This window comes from Podarcis cretensis, assembly GCF_951804945.1.
Source record: "Podarcis cretensis genome assembly, chromosome: 3".
NCBI classification, from domain to species: domain Eukaryota; kingdom Metazoa; phylum Chordata; class Lepidosauria; order Squamata; family Lacertidae; genus Podarcis; species Podarcis cretensis.
This window is the reverse complement of record NC_137172.1, coordinates 125,512,584-125,529,794: the sequence shown is the minus strand read 5'-3', so window position 1 is coordinate 125,529,794 and position 17,211 is coordinate 125,512,584.

Genomic DNA, 17,211 nt, shown 5'->3' with positions numbered 1-17,211 from the left:
CGGTGGAGGGGAGGTGTGTGTGGTTCTTCATCCTGATGCTTTGTTCAGCATCAGCTATTTTGAGTTCAGGTAGTAGTTGTATTTTCGCCCCAAATTGAAAGCATCGACTAGTGAGCATCACATTTCTTCAGAACAAATATGTCAATTCTCAAACCCAAAATGTTGACTACTATATTTTCTGTGGTTCATGGAAAAGGCTCCAGAACTGATGAAAGTTGGTTTCAGCTTTGGAATTTGAGTAGCATTCCTCCTACCTCATTTTAATCTAAAATGGCATTCAGAGAGAAAGGTGAGAAGCAGAGGACATCTTTTCCTGCGACCTCCCTTCTCTCTCCTCCATCCCTCCTCTGGGAGTACTTTCTTGGTTAACTAATAGATTGCCGTTTTATTATATTTTCTCAATAAAACTCAAATGTCCCAGGAAATCCCAATCTTGCCTGTATTGCTGCTCCATGTACTTTACTAGGACAATTTGCTATGTGAACAATTTGCTGTCCAGTGTTACTGCTGCTCTCCTCCTCTGGGGTGTTTTGTTGTGTTTCTGGGCCATTGAATAAAGGCACGGTTGCCCTCCAGCGGAGCAGAGCCAGAATCTTAGTGGGAAACAGATCCCTATACATATTTTAAACGAATTCCCCCAATTAACTGTGTTCCAGAAAGCTTTATTCACTGAGCGTGGAGTGGTCTGCAGTTGTGTGAAGAGATGTGTGCCACCTATCCTGGCCAAGGAGAATTCCTGTGTGTCTCAACACAGGTTAGTTGAGAGTGTTTATGCCAGGTGGGGGGGGGCAGGTAGGGCAACATGGCTCCTCTCAGGGCAGTGCAGAGATGAGGCGGAGCCCATCCTAGGCTCCGCCCACTGCACTATGCTCCCCGTGCCTTGCACCTGCCCCTTTCCCTCTCCGGATCAGGCAGCCATGCTCAGGGTTCAAAACGCTGGTGGGTCATGCTGCTGCCTTGCTTGCACCACCCCAATGATCACTTCAGGACTCAAGGCAGACTTGTCCCTCTTTTCTTTTGGGCTTCCTAGAAACATTTTTAAATTGTTGGAGTGCTGTGGCTTTGCATATGGAATGGATGGTGCTTTGCCGTGATTTTGGGGAGTAACTTTTAGGAATTTTGAGGAACTAGGAAAAATGGGGGGAAATGGAAGAAACAAAAAAGCAACAGGCTCCTCAACTCCCTTCTAAAGGAGAGCTCTAGTTAGCTCAGTTGTTGGGTGTTTAAAAAGAGGACTTAACCCTAGCAGCTAGAGTGTTTTAAAGGAGAAAATCCTATTAACCTTTCCAAAATAAATGCTTGAAAATTATTGCGCTAAGTTTAAGCCATCAGGTCAGGGAAAGGATGCCCCTGAATTTTGGACTTTATGGAACATATGCCTGGACCTGCATGAAATGTTGCTTGAAAACCTCTCTCTCTCTCTCTCTCTCTCTCTCTCTCTCTCTCTCTGTGTGTGTGTGTGTGTGTGTAAGCAAGAGCAACCTCAGAACTGAAAAGCTGAGCTTAGCTACCTACTCATGATTCAGATGTTGTCTATAAACTTGCTACTAAAAGCCAATTGACAAGGTGAGTACAGCTCACAGGTTGTAGAAGGGGCTGTGGCTTTGGAAAAGGAAGCCTGTAGGCACCCAATGACTTAGTGCACCCATTTACCTTATAAGAGGGCCTTTGGGTTTATCTGGTTCTTACTGAGCTTGGCAACATCTATTAGCACAACTGTTAAGCAAAAGTGACACATTTACCTCCTTCCATTCAGTTTTTGACATCATACTGTCTTGTGGCGTTAGGAAACATGGAAGGAAGTGAACTGGAAGTCAAAAACGGTTTTGTTCACTTGAGCACTGCACTTCATGATGCTACTCACTTTATATGGCCACACTATGAAAGGGAAGCGTTGGATCTGACTCCTAATCTGACAATTAGGGAAGATAAAGGTGCAGGGAAACATTTAGAAAACAACAACAAAAGACTGAGTATTGAAACATACAGGGGTTTATCTTATTATACAATTTTACAGAGGAGATTTAGGAAGATCCTTTTTTAAAAAAACCAGGTTATGTTGCAAATGTGTGTAGATTGCATGCAGAAAATGGCCCTGGGAGCTGAGGGGAAAGGACCCTTCCTCAGGCTTGTCTGGCTGGCTAGCGTGGTAAAATGTATTTCTGGCAATACTTTGCACAACAGGCAGAATCGCTTGAAAGCTTGCTGTTCATTTTCTGTTTGATTAATGTGGACTTTTAAAAAGTGCTTTGTGCTTTGTGTCTTACAAGTCTTTTTTAGGCTTGACATAGCAGGCGACACAGCGATTTCTCCAAGTAGCTCTTTATTTTGTAAGCTGGAATAGAACTGACTGCAAACAGCTCAGCCGGCCTGCTTTTATAGGCAGCCGGCTGTCAACATTGTAGCAACAACAGCCCAGCGTTTCCCGCCTAAAATAACTGACGTGGACCTGAGTGAAAACTATCTACAGACCTGAGTGAAAACTATATACAGTATCCCCCTGCTGGCCCAGGGTGAAACTTCACTACATAACACCCCTCCCCACCGAGATAAGGCGTTAGTTACAATCGTAATGGTTTCCTTATATACAGCACTACGCGTAATGGTTCAATTAGGCACAAAAGCATATCAGTTACATTTCCCATACTTAGACCAACAGTGATACATGTCCAACAACATAGTCCTTTAAATACGTTGGGCGCTTGGGAACTCTGCCAGACCGCCGGGGACTGGTAGCCAAGTCCGGAGGGCCACACAGTTCTTGCTGAGGCTGTGGTGCGACCCTAGGTGGCGTTGGAACCAACTCCCCTGGATCCGCTGCTGTGGGTGGAGCCTCCGCAAGTGGAGTGGTCTGAGTCTGTGGTAAGTCTGGCAGACCCTCTGAAGCGGCTTGGTTCGGCTCCACGCTGGCAGTTTGCGAGGGAGGTGTAGGTGGGACCTCGCCATCTGTACGTGTCTCTTCTTGAGCCGCAAGCGCAGTTGGGGGCACCACGGTAGTGTCCAAGTCCCCAACCCTGCGCCTAAGCTGGTCTATGTGCCATCGCCACAAGCGTCCGTCTTCGAGTGCCACCTGGTACGAGCGAGGTCCAGTGACTCCCACTACTGTGGCTGGCACCCAAGGAATGTCCCCCACATAGTTCCGGGCAAAGACCTGGTTTCCTGGGACAAATGACCATGGCGCGTTGGCACAGCCTGGGGGTTCAGCCACGGCAAAGTCCGGGTGTAGCCGGTCGAGCGGTGACCTGAGGCGGCGGCCCATAAGCAGTTCAGCAGGACTCCGCCCTGTGGCCGCATGAGGGGTGATGTGTTGCACGAACAAGTATTCGGCGACCCGCTCATGCCAGTCTCCCCGGTCCAGGCGCGCCAGTGCCTCTTTTGCCGAGCGCACCATTCTTTCCGCTTGCCCGTTGCTGGATGGATGAAAGGGTGCCGTTAGGGCATGGCGGATGCCCAGTCCCAAAAGATACCGCTCAAACGTGCCTGACGTGAACTGCGGTCTGTTGTCAGAGACAAGGACATCAGGACACCCATGCGTTGCAAACAGGCCTCACAGCACCCGGATGACGGCTTCGGTAGTGGTGGAGGGCATCAGGGCGACCTCCAGCCATTTGGAATAGGCGTCCACCACTACCATAAAGGTCCGGCCGTGAAAGGGGCCAGCCAGATCGATGTGCACCCTCGACCAGGGTGTCTTTGGCGTCTCCCAGGTGTGTCCCTTAGCTGCCTGTGGTGCAGGCCTCGACTCTTGGCACGCTTGACAGGCGGACACCCAGGCAGTGATGGCATCGTCCATATTAGGCCACCAGACGTAACACCGAGCCAACGCCTTCATTTTGACAATTCCCGGGTGGCCAACGTGCAGAGCCTCCAGGACGCGCTGACGGAGTCCCTGGGGAATCACGACGCGGTCTCCCCGCAGCAGACAGCCACGATGAGCTGAGAGTTCATGTTGTCTGGTTGCGAAGGGCTGGAACTCCGATGCAAAAGGCCTTTGTGGCCACCCCCTCCACACCCAGTTGAGCACCCGGCTGATGGTGCGATCCTGGGCAGACGCGGAGGCCACAGTGGCAGCCGATACAGGCGCTGCCGGAAGATCCTCAATGAGAAGGAGCGATGAAGCTGGAGCCGGGTCTTCCACAAATGCTGGAAGAGGGCAATGGCTGAGGGCGTCGGCATGGCCCATCGATTTCCCGGGGCGATGGATGAGCCGGTAGTGGTAGGCAGCCAGGAAAACAGTCCATCGCAGCATGCGTGGCGAGAGGACCGGTGGAGTTGGACGATCACCGGCGAGGAGGCCCAGGAGTGGCTTGTGGTCAGTGATGAGGTCAAAAGTCCTGCCATAGAGGTATTCATGGAACCTCTTCACTCCAGCCACAAGTGCCAGTGCCTCCTTGTCGAGCTGGCTGTAATTCCGTTCCGTCGGAGATAGCGTCCTGGAAAAGTAGGCGAGCGGTGCTTCTCTTCCGTCTGGAAAACGGTGACTAAGGACAGCACCGATGCCAAAAGGTGAGGCGTTGCAGGCAAGGACCAGCGGCCTGGATTCACTGTACTGTACCAGCACACTGTCTGATGAAAGGAGAGCCTTGACCGCGTTGAAGGCCGCCGTCTCCCGATGACCCCAGGCCCAAGGCGTCTTTGTGCTAAGGAGTTGGTGAAGAGGCTCAGCCACTGTGGCTTTGTGGGGCAGGAACATGTTATAAAAGTTCAGCAGCCCCAGGAACGCCTGCAACTCCGTCTTGTTCTTTGGGGTGGGGGCCTGCTGGATAGCGCGGATCTTGGATGTGGTTGGGTGAAGGCCGGAGGCATCGATAAGATAGCCCAGGAACTCTACCTGTGGAACGGTGATCTGGCACTTTTCCCTCTTTACCTTGAGCCCAGCCTCTTGGAACCTGGTCAGCACGGCACGGAGGCGCTCAAACAGCTGCTGGTGTGAGTCTGCAGACACCAAGACGTCATCAAAATATGGTACCACGCCCGGAAGCCCTTGCAGGAGACGCTCCATAAGGCTTTGGAAGATGCCAGGAGCCACACTCACCCCGAACTGCAACCGGCGGCAACGGAATGCCCCCCAGTGGGTGACGATCGTCTGGGCTTCAGCAGTGGCATCATCGACGGGCAGTTGTTGATAGGCTTGGGCAAGGTCCAGCTTAGCGAAGACCTTACCCTCACCCAGGGAATGCAGCAGGTGTTGGACAACAGGAACCGGATAAGCGTGCTGCTGAAGTGCCTTGTTGATCGTGCACTTGTAGTCAGCGCAGATTCTCACCGACCCATCTGGCTTGACAGGCGTGACGATGGGGGTTTCCCACTTGGCATGGTCAACCGGCTCCAAAACTCCTTGGGCGATCAGTTTGTCCAGTTGTTCGTCCACCTTAGCCTTGAGAGCAAAGGGAACCCGGCGTGGCTTTAGCTTGATGGGGGCGACTTGTGGATCAAGGCTAAAGGAGATGGGCGTACCTGTATATTGCCCCAAGGTGCCGTCGAAAACCTCAGCAAAGTCTTTGACCAGACCCTCAGTCTCTGCGTTAGAGATGCAGTTGATGCCGGTGACTTCCAGGCCGAGGGCATCAAACCAGTCTAGCCCTAGGAGGCTTGGCCGCTGACCTTCGACCACCACCAACCAGAGCAGGCCCGAAAAATCCTTGAAGGCAATCCGGAACCGGCCAACGCCTACCACGGGAATGTCGTTTCCCTGGTAGTCTCTCAGGTGTACGCGGTGAGAGTCGAGTTGCCTTTTGGACACTCTGGGTACCAGTCTTTTGATGGTGCTCCATGACACGATGGACAGGGCAGACCCGGTGTCGATCTCCATGTCACATGGAGCTCCTTCAATGAGCACCGTGACGTTCAGCTTGCGTCGCGTAGGCGAGTCGGTTTGGCCAATCGTGGTTCCAGACGAGCAGCGGCAGTTGGTGAGTGCGAAACAACTTTCCTGGGCAGACTGGAGTGAAGACTTGGACTTGCGAGTCGATGAAGGGGGGGTGTCAGACGGAGCCGATCGGCAGACCTTAGCGATGTGGCCCCTTCTGGAACACTTCCTACAGATGGCGTCTCTGAATCGACACTTGGCACGGGAATGGTTGCCTCCGCAGCCGGCACATTCCGGTTGGCCCTTGGACTTCTGTTGGAACTTCCTGCGCTCCCGCTTTGTCTGGTGCACGTCATCGTCTTCACTGGAGGATGCCTCATCACTGCTGGCCTCTTCATGATGCACCGGAACTGGCTCCCTAGCAAGACGCGGGCTGCTGGACTTGTGGATCTCCTGGGCGGAGCGTTCAGCAGCTTCTGAGGCCACAGCCTCCTCAATGGCTTTCTGTAGCGTGAGGTCTGGCTTGGTGAGGAGACGCCGTTGCAGATGGATGTCCCGGACCCCGCAGACGATTCGATCCATCAGGGCATCGTCTAAGTCTCGGAACTCACAGTGCATTGCAGCCTGTCGCAGGGCGGTGGTGTAGTTGTTGATTGACTCCCCCTCTGCCTGGTTCCGGTGGTAGAACGCATGGCGGGCAGCAATCTTGGACGGCTTTGGTGCGTAGTGGTTGCGGAGCTTCTCTTGGATCGTGTCCCACGGTGTTGCCTGGACTGCTTCAGGCGCAACCAATGCTCGGGCCGTCTCAAACACCTCAGGCCCACAGAGGCTGAGGAATAGGCCCCGCTTCCGATCCTTTGATACTGCTGTCAGCTCGTTGGCTTGGAGGTAGCAGTCGAACCGAGCGAGGTAGGAGTCCCATGATTCAGAGGCTGGCGCAAACGGCGGTAGAGGCACAAGTGAAGCCATGATTCCAATGCCGGCGTGAAGGGCGATGGATGGAACACAGTGCTCTTAGTCAGAACAGTCAGCTCTGAATTGGTTCTGTCCAGTGATTTCGCTCTGTGATTCAGCTCAGTGATTCAGCTCAGTTCAGAGGCTGGCCGCATCTGGCTGTGCTCTGATGTCCATCAATCCCATCCTCGTCGCCAGTGTTAAGTTGTGGGTTGACATAGCAGACGACACAGCGATTTCTCCAAGTAGCTCTTTATTTTGTAAGCTGGAATAGAACTGACTGCAAACAGCTCAGCCGGCCTGCTTTTATAGGCAGCCGGCTGTCAACATTGTAGCAACAACAGCCCAGAGTTCCCGCCTAAAATAACTGACGTGGACCTGAGTGAAAACTATCTAGAGACCTGAGTGAAAACTATATACAGTATCCCCCTGCTGGCCCAGGGTGAAACTTCACTACATAACAAATAGGGCTTAGGATCAGTGGAGTGACTGAGTTAATGCATGTAACTCTGTCTTGCCAAATGCAAATAAACAGAAAGCTTGTGCTTGTTTGAGGGGCTCTTCCCCACCCCACCCCCCCACCCCCGGGTAACTGACTTCATACAAAGATAGACAAGAACACTTTGGCTTGATTGTAGCTAATATTTTAAGACTAAATCTGACAGGTTTTTTTTAATTAATTACATAAAAGATTGGTTAGGTTAACTTCTGAAGGGAGCCTATGGTCCCATCAGTCATGCCATACAAGGTCTCAGCACAAGCGGGCACCTTCCTTTGCCCCAGCTGCAACAAAACATGTCTCTCCCTTATCGGTCTCTAAAGCCACAGCAGGAGCTGCAACCATCTAACAGCTTGACCTCACCCCCAAAGGCACACTCCTCCACTGTCTCCCAAAACAGACAGATACCAACCTAACCAACCAACTACCAGCAAATGAAAATAATAGATGGTTCTTTAAAAAAACAGCTCGGTTTTTAAAGGTGCCTGGTGCAAACATCCTGGACCTATTGGTATTCAGTTTGGCTGCATTTTACCACACCTCCAAATTCCATCCAATTCTGACATAAAGCGGAAAAGCTGCACTCAGATTTTCTTGTAACAGTAAATGGGGATGCATGAAGCTTCTGTTTTTCTAAATTAGGATTTTGACTCCAAGCCAAATCAAGCTGCCTCTAAACAAGCAAATTAGGCTGTTTTCCAAGTCACTTAATTAAGGTTTGAACAGAAACTTGGTGCACACCTGGTTTCAATGCCCCATCGGCTCTCCTTTCAGTAGAGACAGGTAGGGTTATCGGCAGATTACATTTTGTTAGGAGTAATGCATTAGTTTAAGCAACTCATGTAGCCTCCTATTCACTAGAGAGAGAGAGAGAGAGAGAGAAGCCCACTGGAAGTAAGCCATAAGTAGACCCAGGAAGGGTTACAATCCAAGGGAGGACCCCATGGTTCAAGGAGCCAGGCAAGAGCCATAATGGTATAAGCAAAGAAGTTGCTCTGTACCAGAGGGCAAATGGATGGGTGCCCTCCCTCACCTAGCAAGTGGTAAGAAAGACAATAGCAGGATGACGTTGTGTGAGCTGGGCTAAGAAGCCAGAGAGGGAGAGCCATGCTTGATTTCTGCTGAAATCCAAGGCTGTGACTCTGGGAGAAGCAAAACCTCCTGGGGTGTCAGTGCTGTGGGCCCCTCCATCATAGCCTCAAGTTGCATATATGTGTAAATAAACCAGATATCATAAAGATACCTGGGAAATGCCTCAAACCCCTGAAATCTCGCACTGCTTAGAGATGGGGGTGGCATGCAACACTTGTATTAAAGTACAGTGGTACCTTGGTTTGCATATGTCTTGGTTTGCATACATCTTGGATTACAAACACATCAAACTCGGAAGTGTGTGTCCCGGTTTGCAACCTTTTTTTGGATTACAACCCCCCCCCCCTTTTTATTACGAACAAATGTTTTTTGGAGGCCCCATTGGCGAAAGCGTGCCTTGGGTTACAACCTGTTTTGGTTTACAAATGGACCTCCGGAGCAGATTATGGTTGTAAACCAAGGTACCACTGTACACTGGATACTGGGTACTTTGGTGTGTCACTTAACACAATCAAATGCTTAATAACACTTGGAACGTTATGGAACATGGAGCCAGAGTTCTGTGGCAAATTGGAGTCTAGACTAGTAGCATCTCGTGTTAAGTCTTGGGTCAGATCTAGTTCTGATAAATTTGAATATTTCCTGTATTGGTTTCACATTTTGGTTAAAACTGTACAGGACTGCATTTAGCAGTTTAAAGTTTGCAATAATTAATTGTTAGAACTGAAGGTTTAGAATTCATAACCACAGTAGAGCAAATTGTAAAATATTCATAGGATTATGCTTCGCTGCCTAACCTAAACTATGCAAGAGGTGGATTATTAGAATTCAGAGAATAGGATTTAAAAGCAAATGATTTATTAAACATTCCTATAGCACTGATCCAAGCTTCAATAGGTGCTCAACCTGCAAAGAAACAGGTTTAGGCCTGAAGGGCTAAGGAAAAGTGTCAGTGCCTTAGTGCTATGCTGTAAACATATGTAGGCAATAATGTCAGGCTGTAGAAAGCCTCTCCATCTTCCATGGTGCAGATGTTATTCCTCACAATTTGTGTCAAGGGCAGGTTTGGGGGCGAAATTCATTCAGTTTGCATTTTAATGCAAATCTACCTAATTCACACTTCACAAAATAGCAAAAGAACTGAAACACAGTTAACCTTTGAAGTTTGCACTCTTCTGAATGTTGTGGTGCAGTTCCCCCACCCGTGTGTACAGAAGTGGTGAACATAAAGTACAGTGGTACCTCGGGTTAAGTACTGAATTCCTTCCGGCGGTCCGTTCTTATCCTGAATCTGTTCTTAACCTGAAGCACCACTTCAGCTAATGGGGCCTCCCGCTGCCACCGGAGCACGATTTCTGTTCTCATCCTGAAGCAAAGTTCTTAACCCGAGGTACTATTTCTGGGTTAGCGGAGTCCGTAACCTGAAGCGTATGTAACCCAAGGTACCACTGTACAAAACTACACAGCATTGGAGGAAACTACTTGCAAAAATGACAGCATTATGCAAAATTGTGCATAAACATTCATTTATAAGGAGAAATGTGGAAGTTATTAGGAGAAAGCGATGCAGAAATGGGGCAAACTGAGATTACAGTTGGAAAACCAAAAACTGTAAGAATCCAAAACTGACAGATTCCTCCATTCCTAGTCATAGATCTGTGCCCAGAGCAAAGCCACTGAATCCCAATTTGGATTAAAAATAAACCAGTTTATTCTTACAAGTGTGAAAATGGCACCAAGGATTATAATTGCTTGAATTGCTAAAAGAAGATGATTAGTTGTGTATCTAGGACAAAATCAACAATTCAGCAAATGGAATAATTTCAGCAATACAAAACAAATAATTTAGACTTAAGTACGTAAGTACAGAGCAAAAAGCAATAGATGACGTTTCTGGTTGTTATGTACTGAGTTGAATAGGATCCAAACTGCAGCAGTCTGATTGGTCCTAGAACAATAGGATCCAAATTGCAGCAGTCTGATTGGTCCTAGAACAATAGGATTCAGAATGCAGCAGTCTGATTGGTCCTAGAACAATGCAGCAGTATGATTGGTTGGCAGGAACCACCCAATCATTCTCCAGATAGAAGTGAATCCACAACCTGATTGGCTTACAGTAGAATTCCAGAATTAGCCAATCATGTGCAGCCCATTGTGTAAATAATGTATATAAAGCAGATACTTTGAGGGGACTTTCATTCATTCCTCCTCACCACTATGAGCTGAATAAAGAGCATGAAATCACTTTGCGACTCTGAGTATATTTCACTGGCGACGAAGGTGGGATCCCACTGAGCTGACTGCCACACACAGCACCGCAGCACCGCCACCTGCCGCACCGCTGCCTCGCACCATGTATCCAGGCTTCAACTCCGGGACACAAGGAACGCAGAATGGCAACCGACAGCAGCTTCTCATCGTTCAACCCAGCATCTGGAGACTGGGAAGCGTACGCCTCCCGTTTCACCTTCCTCCTAGAAGCCAAAGGGGTCACCAAGAAGACGCCAAGAAGAGGGCGATATTCTTCAGCGTCTGCGGAGAGGAGACATTTGAAATCGCCCGGGCTCTCCTTGCACCTGAAGATGTCGCTACTGTTCCATACAAAACAATAATGGAACAGCTGAAGGGGCACTTTTCGCCGCAGCCCTCAGTGGTGGCTCGTCGAAATGCCTTCTATGCAAAGCGGCAAGCCCCTGGGGAAACCATAACTGGGTTTGTGACCTCTCTCCGCCAAGCCGCCTGGTTCTGCAACTTCTCTCTCTCTTTTTTTAATAATATTTATTACTTTTAAACACTACAAAAAAAAAGAGAAAAAGAAAAGAAAAAAGAAAACAATACAATACAATGTATAAACATTACACAACACAACACTAACACAATAAACTAAATAAAGCCAAACAAAAACAATTTAAAACACACATCATACAATTTCAGTGTCATATCTTTCATTTACTTGTTTCCACGACCTCCTCACACCTCCCTTTTTGTATTCCACTTCTGTTAATTGTTTCAGCAATTCCTTTCCATCTTTCTCTGTTTTCTGTCCTATATTTATCTTAACATATTCTAACCTTATTTTTCCCTAATACTCTAATAATCTATCTATACTTAATTCCTTATAGCATTTCTACTAAAGCCATATAACTTCATTCCAACATTTTTCCAACATTCGTCAATTTTACAATATTTCTATAAATAGTCTTTAAACTTTTTCCAATCTTCTTCCACCGTCTCTTCTCCCTGGTCTCGGATTCTGCCAGTCATTTCCGCCAATTCCATATAGTCCATCAACCTGGTGATCTTCTGTCCAAGTCTCTTAACTCTTTTCCAAGTCCCTTCTGCAAGTCTTCTTCGTGCTTATAAAGGAACTTTGCTTTGTCTTCTACTGATCTTATTTTTATTTTCCTTCCTTTGAGGCTGAAGAGCAGATCTCGGGGAAACTCCCTCCTAAAGATGATTTTATTCCTTCTCAACAGGGCAACCAAATCTCCATAGTTAGACTTAAGATCCAAAAGGTATTTCTGAACGTCTTTAAAAATTTCCTCTCTTGACTGTTGTTCTTCTAAGTTCTTCTGGTAGTTCCAACAGTCTCTTATTTTGTTCTTCTCTTTTTCCCCTCCTCTTCCAAGTCTGAAGGCCCTCACAATTTTAGTCTCTTCTTGACCCAAGTCCAGGTCCCAAGAAACAGCAAATTCTTGTGTGAGGAAGTCCATCAAATCCAGTTCAAGCCGCCCAGTTCTGCAACTTCTCAGAGCTGGAGAACGTGCTTCGTGACCGCCTCGTCAGTGGCCTGAAGGATGAGAAGCTGCAACGATGCCTCTACGCTAAGAAGGACCTAATGTTCCAGGTCGCTCTGGAGGAGGCCCTGGCAACAGAAGCTGCCAAGAGGTTGATGCTAGAGGCACGGCTGAGCCTGCCATCCCAACCGAGGGTCCACCATGAAGACCTCACTGACGACTCAGGATCTGACAGGGAGGAGGTGCACCGAGTATAGCAGCGCACTCAAGCAGCCCACATACCACAGCTGCCTCAACGAGAAGGAGGGAACTGCGCAAGCTGTGGGGAAAGTCACGAGAGGAGGACCTGCCGTTTCCGCAACGCAGAGTGCAGGCAATGCAGAAAATCGGGGCACATCGCCCGGGTGTGTCGAGCTCGGCCCACCCGATGCCAGGCATCAGATGACCAATCCAAGAGCCCCAGGTCCCGGGGCCCAACGCACCAAGGCAACTCAACAGAGCCCACGGACTTCCAGGTATACCAGTTGCCCCACCCCAACGTGGTACATGACACCAGGTGGTACATGACACCAGTCAAGCTTGCAAAAATTTATCATTTGCCCGATAATAAATGTTGGAAATGTAAAGAGACTGAAGGTACATTCTTTCACCTTTGGTGGACATGCCCAAGGATTAAGACTTTCTGGGAAATGATCTATAATGAAATGAAAAAGGTATTTAAATATACTTTTCTGAAGAAACCAGAGGCCTTTCTCCTGGGCATGGTCAGCCAATTGGTGCCAAAGAAGGATAGAATTTTTTTTATGTATGCGACAACAGCAGCAAGAATACTTATCGCAAAATATTGGAAGACACAAGATCTCTGGAAGAATGGCAGATGAAGGTGATGGACTACATGGAACTGGCGGAAATGACTGGCAGAATCCGAGACCAGGAAGAAGAGTCGGTGGAAGAAGATTGGAAGAAATTTAAAGTTTATTTACAGAAACATTGTAAAATTAAGGAATGTTAGAAAGAGGCTGGAATGAAGTTATGTGGCTTTAGCAGAAATATTATAAAGGACTAAGTAAAAATAGATTGTTAATGGATGAAAGGAGGAAAGGTAAAGTTACATTATATTAAGATAAATTATAGGATAAAAATTGGGAAGGATGGAAAGGATTTGTTGAAATAGCTAACCGAACTAGAATACAAAAAAGGGAGGTGTGTCAAGGAAACAAGCAAATGAAAGATAAGTTATGGGAAGGTTTGTTGTGTTGTTGTTTTTTGTCTTTTTTTAATTGTTTCTATTTTTCTATTTTTCTGTTTTTTTACAAGTTTGTGTTTAACTTGGTGTGTTTTCTTTTTCTTTTTGTAACCTTTAAAACCTTAATAATTTTTTTTTTTTTAAAAAAAGAAAATTTTTGGCAAGCTGGACTTGGCCCAAGCATAGGGCCAAGGAGGAGGAGGAAGAGGAGGGAGAAAGGTTGTTTTCTGCTGCTCCAGAGAAGCGGACACGGAGCAATGGTTCCAAACTACAAGAAAAAAGATTCCACCTAAACATTAGGAAGAACTTCCTGACAGTAAGAGCTGTTTGACAGTGGAATTTGCTGCCAAGGAGTGTGGTGGAGTCTCCTTCTTTGGAGGTCTTTAAGCAGAGGCTTGACAACCATATGTCAGGAGTGCTCTGATGGTGTTTCCTGCTTGGCAGGGGGTTGGACTCGATGGCCCTTGTGGTCTCTTCCAACTCTATGATTCTATGATTCTATATCAACAGCTGCCAGTAGATGAGGTCACAGCAGAGGCACAGACGATTGTGACGCACAGAGGAGCGTTCAGGGTAAAGCGGCTGCAATTCGGTGTCAGTGTGACACCAGGCATATTCCAGAGTCTAATGGACTCGCTCCTTAAAGGGATTCCTGGCGTCACCCCCTTCTTTGATGATGTGTTGATTGCCGGGCCCACACCAGAGGAGTTTGAGGACCCCCTCCGCACCATTCTGCACCGTTTCCACACGGCGGGTCTCAAGGTGAAGCGGGAAAAATGTCTACTAGGAGTGCCTCAGGTGGACTTTCTGGGATTTATGGTGGACGCAGAAGGGGTCCACCCGACTGGGGACAAGGTACGGGCCATTTGTGATGCCCCAGCGCCCAAGAGCAAGACTGAACTTCAGGCCTTCTTGGGACTATTGAACTTTTACCATTCCTTCCTTCCCCACAAGGCGGCAGTAGCGGAGTCCCTACACAGACTCCTGGACAAGCGGGCCCCTTGGGTGTGGGGCCAGCGCCAGGAGGCTGCATTCCAGGCAGTCAAGGACTTGCTTGTCTCAAACTCGGTCTTGGCACACTTCGACGAGAGGCTGCCGGTGGTGCTAGCATGCGACGCCTCCCCCTATGGCATCGGCGCTGTCCTGGGACACTAACTCCCGGATGGAAGAGAGGTAACAGTAGCATACTTTTCCCAGACACTCAACGCAACCGAGCGGAACTACTCGCAAATAGACAAGGAGGGGCTGGCAATCGTGAAGGGAGTAAAAAAATTCCATGATTTCTTGTACGGGCGGCCCTTCACCGTGGTGACTGACCACAAGCCATTGCTTGGCTTGTTTGCCCCTGAAAAGCAGACCCCGCAAGTGCTGTCTCCTCGTGTCCTCAGGTGGTCAATTTTCCTTGCCAGCTACCAGTATGCACTGATTCACCACCCTGGGGAGGCGATGGGCCATGCGGACGCCCTCAGCAGGCTACCACTACCGGAAACAGGCCCCGACCCAGCACCTGCACAAGAGGTTATGAGTCTGGAGCTGCTTCCCGACTGCCCCATTCAGGCACAAGAAGTTGCACACCATTCCAAGAAAGATAGGGTCATCTCCCAGGTCCTGGCCTGAGTGTGGAGGGGATGGCCCAGCAGCAGCCCCGGGCCAGAATTCGCCAGCTACACAACCCGCAAACATGAACTGTCGGCCCACAAGGGGAAGCAGGATCGTTGTTCCCCAGCCTCTCCGCAAAAGGGTCCTCACAGCCCTACACGAGACACACCCAGGGGTAGTAAGAATGAAGGCCCTGGCCAGGAGTTATGTGTGGTGCCCGGGGATCGACGGAGAGATAGAGGCCTGGGTCAAACACTGCCAGGCCTGCCAAGAATCCCGCCCAGATCCCCCAAGGGCCCCAGTCCAGTCCTGGGAGTCCGCCCGAGCACCATGGTCACGCCTGCATGTGGACTTCGCTGGCCCCTTTCAGGGGAAAACATTCTTCATAGTGGTGGACTCCTACACCAAATGGCTGGAAGTCGCACTGATACCGTCCACTTCTACATCTGCAGCGATCCGGTTACTACGCAGGCTGTTTGCAACCCACGGGCTCCCTGACACTCTCGTCTCAGACAACGGGACTGCATTTATGTCAGGAGAATTCCAAACCTTCACAGCGCAGAACGCCATCCGCCACATCCGTTCGGCGCCATTCCACCCTGCCACCAATGGCCAAGCAGAACGCATGGTGCAGACCACTAAGTACACCCTTCGCCGCATGACGCAAGGGGATTGGGAGTACCGCCTTGCCACATTCCTCCTAGCACAGCACAGCACCCCCAGCTCAACGACTGGCCGGAGCCCCGCTGAACTACTAATGGGTCGGCGCCTTGCAATCAGATTGGACCGCCTTCACCCCAATAGGGCTCAGGATGAGGTAGTGGTGGGGGAAGGCAGGAACCCCCGGACCTTCGAGGCCCAGGACCCAGTGTACGCAAAGAATTTTGGGCAGGCCCAGCATGGGTACCCGGCACAGTCACCAGGGTCACTGGCCCCATGTCGTACGAGGTGCTAACGGATGGGGGGCAATGCTGGCGCCACCACTGCAACCAGATACGGCGATGATTCCCGGGAGAAAACCAGGAGGAGGAAAGGTCAGAGGAGTCCCAAGGGAACAGAGGGGCAGTGAGGCCCATAGAGCAGGAGGGGCCAGCAGGAGAGGCAGAATCAGTAAATACAGAGAGGACCCGCGAGGCCGAAAGGACACCAGAACCACGACTGAGCGAGCCGGTTGCGCCAGACCAAACAGCTCCATCACAGCCAGCATCCTTGGAACACGAGCCAGAACCTGAACCCCGGACCAGGGAACACCCCAAGCCGCAACGCACACGTAGGCCGCCGGCGTACCTCGAGGACTATGAATGCGACCTCCCGGGCAGGACTGGAACTTAGAGGGGAGGGGTGTTATGTACTGAGTTGAATAGGATCCAACTGCAGCAGTCTGATTGGTCCTAGAACAATAGGACCCAAATTGCAGCAGTCTGATTGGTCCTAGAACAATAGGATTCAGAATGCAGCAGTCTGATTGGTCCTAGAACAATGCAGCAGTATGATTGGTTGGCAGGAACCACCCAATCATTCTCCAGATAGAAGTGAATCCACAACCTGATTGGCTTACAGTAGAATTCCAGAATCAGCCAATCATGTGCAGCCCATTGTGTAAATAATGTATATAAAGCAGGTACTTTGAGGGGACTTTCATTCATTCCTCCTCACCCCTATGAGCTGAATAAAGAGCATGAAATCACTTTGCGACTCTGAGTATATTTCACTGGTGCTGGTCTCATTGCACTCCGAGGAGCTCAGAGCATCTCCCCAGGCTAGATGGTTTGCAGAGGAGGAGGCGGCAGCAGCAGGGAAATGCTGGGCGGGCGATGATGGCGAGTCCTCTTCTGTGGCCTCCCGAGGCTGCTCTGTGGCTCTGCTGGCCTCACCTTCGGGAGACTATGGTGAAAGTCTCTCTGCTTTCCATATCTCACCCACAACTCTGCCCCATTTCGCCTGCTCTGCAGAGGGCGCTTTGTTGGCCTAGAAGATGCAGGGCCAGAGTGCTCTGACAGCACAGCCAAAGGTTGCTTTTGCATATTTCCCATGGCAGTGGAAGATGATGATGATGATGATGATGATTATTATTATTATTACGCATGCACACGCACATACTTAGAATTCTGCCCTAAATTCGTTTGAACTGGAAAGTTTTAAGGGATAACAAGGGTCATCTAGTCCAACTCCCGGCCGTGCAGGGATCTTTTGCCCAGTGTGGGGCTCAAGGGACTAAAATTTGCATCAAAACGCAGCAGTGTTTAGATAGGGCACGCAGTACGTATTTAGGGTT